This window comes from Xyrauchen texanus, unplaced genomic scaffold, assembly GCF_025860055.1.
Source record: "Xyrauchen texanus isolate HMW12.3.18 unplaced genomic scaffold, RBS_HiC_50CHRs HiC_scaffold_106, whole genome shotgun sequence".
In the NCBI taxonomy this organism is placed as follows: Eukaryota; Metazoa; Chordata; class Actinopteri; order Cypriniformes; family Catostomidae; genus Xyrauchen; species Xyrauchen texanus.
The window spans coordinates 52,763-57,500 of NW_026265388.1; positions in this window are offsets into that span (position 1 = coordinate 52,763).

Consider the following 4,738-nt stretch of genomic DNA (forward strand, 5'->3'; position numbering starts at 1 on the left):
TCACACACACTCACTCTCACACACACACTCTCACACACACTCTCACACACTCTCACACTCACTCACACACACTCTCACACACTCTCACACTCACTCACACACACTCTCACACACTCTCACACACACTCACACACACTCACTTGTTAACGGCTAATGCAACTGCGAGATGTCAGTGCATCCAAACGCACGGTTTCATCTCTCACATCTCAATGAAATCAATATTTCAGCTCAAAGACTTTGTTCAGACCGTCTGCTGTTTGCAGTTCGGGGCGGCCCTGAGGGCTCGATTCATTATGGATAAAGATTGTTTTTAGAATTCAGGTAGCTTTTCGGAGCACTCACGACCCCCTCCTTCCCCTCCATGTGAAAGTTGCTTGTATTTACTCTGTTTACACTCCTCCAGCACGTATGCTTGTGGTCACATGTCTCTGCTAGAGAAACCAACACTAAAGTATTCCCTTATCTTTCCCTTCTTGTTAATCCAAACCTTAACTTTGGAAAAGATTAATGAGGTAAGCTGACATTTTTGGATATATGTAAACATAAGATGTTTTAGTTGCTAATATGACTTTTTAGCTCCAGGTGATTTGTTTTGTCCTGTAGTTTGTCTTGAAGCTCTTTCAATTGACCATTCACTAAGCCCCGCTTTTAAAATGTCACTGACCAATCCTACCTTAGCAACTGTTGCCGTCCACCGTGCTATCCGGCAGGCTTTTGCTCTTTCTAAAGCACGCTTATGGAAGGCTTGTGTTAGCTGGACTGTCGCCTTTACTAAATGAATCTTGAGAAGTGCGTATTCTGGATTAAACCGTGTGTCATTCACAAATTAACATGTATCTGTGAGGATACATTTGAATACATTTGCTGCTAGGACATTTGTTTTTTATATCAATATTAATTTACATTGATTCATGTCATAGCAGAGATGATAGTAAATTAAAGTATATGTATCAAGTGTTTCTTCAACTTTTATCACTGTGGACATTTGGAACATCTGGAACATTTGGAACATCTGAAACGCCTGTAACATTTGGAACATCTGTAACCAGTTACGCCTAACATTTGGAACGTCTGTTCCGTCTGTAACATTTGGAACATCTGAAACATGTCACATCTGTAACATTTGGAACATTTGTAACATCTGTAACTTGTTACATCTCTATCATTTGGAACATCTGTATCATTTGGAACATCTGTAACATTTGGAACATCTGTATCATTTGGAACATATGTAACATTTGGAACATCTGTATCATTTGGAACATCTGTAACATTTGGAACTCTGTAACCTTTGGAACATTTGTAACATCCGTATCATTTGGAACATCTGTATCATTTGGAACATCTGTAACATTTGGAACATCTGTAACATCAGTCCTGATCATAACTACCAAATATTCATTCATTTTTAGGATTTTAACCCTTTAAATGCCAGTTTGTTTACATAATGCCACCATTGTTTTTTTAGACAGACACACACACACACATAAATACACACTCACTCACACATTTACTCCATAATACAGGAAACAGAGAATAGGGGAAAAGCTCGTATTTGCTCCATAGGCTAAATATGAGGAAATTGGCGCCATCTGGTGGAAAATAAAAATAATTACATTTTGAAGTCAGGGCTCCGGAATGAAAGAATAATATCATAGAATTCATGATTTTATGCTTTAATGTCATTGCAGTTTTAATGGGTTTCAATGGGGACATTTTTGTCCTGAAGTTCCTTGGTGTAACAATTGTGTTATAGATGTGTTATAGATGTGTTATAGATGCATTATAGATGCGTTATAGATGTGTTATAGATGCGTTTTTAGATGTTTTAGATACGTTAGATGCATTATAGATGTGTTATAGATGTGTTATAGATGCATTATAGATGCGTTATAGATGTGTTATAGATGCGTTTTTAGATGTTTTAGATACGTTAGATGCATTAGAGATGTGTTATAGATGTGTTATAGATGCATTATAGATGCGTTATAGATGTGTTATAGATGCGTTTTTAGATGTTTTAGATGCGTTATAGATGCATTATAGATGTGTTATAGATGCGTTTTTAGATGTTTTAGATGCGTTATAGATGCATTATAGATGTGTTATAGATGCGTTTTTAGATGTTTTATAGATGCGTTTTTAGATGTTTTAGATGCAGTATAGATGCATTATAGATGTGTTATAGATGCGTTTTTAGATGTTTTAGATGCATTATAGATGTGTTATAGATGCATTATAGATGTGTTATAGATGCGTTTTTAGATGTTTTAGATGCGTTATAGATGTGTTATAGATGCATTATAGATGCATTATAGATGTGTTATAGATGCGTTTTTAGATGTTTTAGATGCGTTATAGATGCGTTATAGATGCATTATAGATGTGTTATAGGAACTGAGGTTGAAATATCAAAATTCCCCTCTTCGGCCAAATTGATGCCATTGGCATTAAAACGGTTTAATCTAGGGATAAAATACATTTGATGAAGATCTGGTGAAATGTTTGTAAACGTGTGAAGTAGTTTATGAAAGATTGGTGCGTTCACGTTTCCTCATGCTGTCGTCCGCTGTAATCCATTCACACCTCCGTGTGTCCTCTGTTGCCGCATCAGTACGCTGTGATGCATAACAATAATGAGAACGTAACATGCATTATTAACTCGTGTCTCTATGTGTGTTCTGACATCGTTCACAAAGTGTGAAGGCGTTTGGTATCCTTTTCATTTCCGAAGATTGCACAGACGATTGCACAGACTCCGTCTGCGGCTGTTTGTTGCGTGGAGATTAGCCAAAGAAAAGGTGCCGTAGTTTTGTCTCATCATTCCAGTCATGCATCTGATTGGCTGAGGTTTTGAGGATCATCCAAGCACAGCGAGTGGCCTAGAGGGGCAGAAAGCTCTGGAGCGTTCTGCAAGACATTTTACCATCTCAGTCCGGCCATGAACCTCGTTTATTCCACACCATAGTTTTATATTTCAAAAGCTTATTTTCCCATCAAGAAAAGTTTGTGTGTGTGTGAGTGAGTGTGTGTGTGTCTGTGTGTGTGTCATTTTTCTCTCCGGTTTCTGCTCCGCAGCTTTTAAAGAAATAATTCACCCCCCAAAATGTTTTTATTCTGTAATCATTTACTCACCCTCATGTTGTTACAAACCTTCTTCTATCAGTGGAACACAAAGATACATTTGTTTGGCTGCTTTTTCCTTGTAGTGAAAGTAAATGTGGACTAGGGAAGATTTTCAGTGAATAACGACTAAAATGTGTGTCTCTTCTTCTCACAGAGCTCTCGTATGAACTCAAAAGTCTTGCACGGGGCTCGTTTAGTACATTTATGGGGCTTTTTTGTCATTTTGGCAAAGCTTGTCAACCCAAGTCCCCATTCACTTTCATTATATGGAAAAGAGTTGACGAGTAAATCATGTCAGAATTGTCTGTTTAGCTTTTAAAGTTGTGCATTGAAGGTTTTTCTAATATTAATATATACTGTATCCTCACGAAACCCGTGTCAACGTTTGTTTGACAGAATTTGCACTTTATAACGCATCGCAACTTCTCCAATATTCTCTGAAGCGTTTGCGTGCATCTGAATATCTGAGCATCTCTTGAGTGTGTGTGTGTGTGTGTGTGTGTGTGTGTGTGTGTGTGCTGACATAGGGAAACTTTACAGTCTGACACCCATCTCAACGTGTTTGACTCAGTTGTCATTATTTTCCGCGGCGTCCACGTCGGACTTCTGCATCTTATTAAGCACTTGCCAGGCGTTTGAAAGGTGTCACTCCGTTCTCCCTCTGCGCGCTGCTCGTCTCGCTGTCTCTTACGCGACATGAAAGGACAGCCGTCTCGACAGACACAGATGAATAACACATCGCTGCCGTTTCTGCATCTCTCAGATGAGCTACAGAGAGAATCATCAGCGTTCCAGAAATGTCAACATTCATTACATCATCTTTAATGTCCCGTTGCATGTTTTGGAAGGATGCGATTTGCATTCGTTGTTCAAGACGGCTGGTGATATCTTCATGGATGCCCTGCATGTATTGGGTAACGGTCATGTGATTAGCGGTGTATCTTTAGTTTAGCAATGGAGTGCAACAGTCTGGACATTTTCTCCATAGGCAAATGTATTTGTAATGCTAACTTATGCATCTTATGCTGCATCGTATGCTAACTTATGCATCGTATGCTAACTTATGCATCGTATGCTGCATTGTATGCTAACTTATGCATCGTATGCTGCATTGTATGCTAACTTATGCATCGTATGCTGCATTGTATGCTAACTTATGCATCGTATGCTAACTTATGCATCGTATGCTGCAACATATGCTAACTTATGCATCGTATGCTAACTTATGCATCGTATGCTGCATCATATGCTAACTTATGCTTCGTATGCTAACTTATGCATCGTATGCTGCAACATATGCTAACTTATGCATCGTATGCTAACTTATGCATCGTATGCTGCATTGTATGCTAACTTATGCATCGTATGCTAACTTATGCATCGTATGCTGCAACATATGCTAACTTATGCATCGTATGCTAACTTATGCATCGTATGCTGCATCATATGCTAACTTATGCATCCTATGCTGCAACATATGCTAACTTATGCATCGTATGCTAACTTATGCATCGTATGCTGCATTGTATGCTAACTTATGCATCGTATGCTAACTTATGCATTGTATGCTGCATTGTATGCTAACTTATGCATCGTATGCTGCATTGTATGC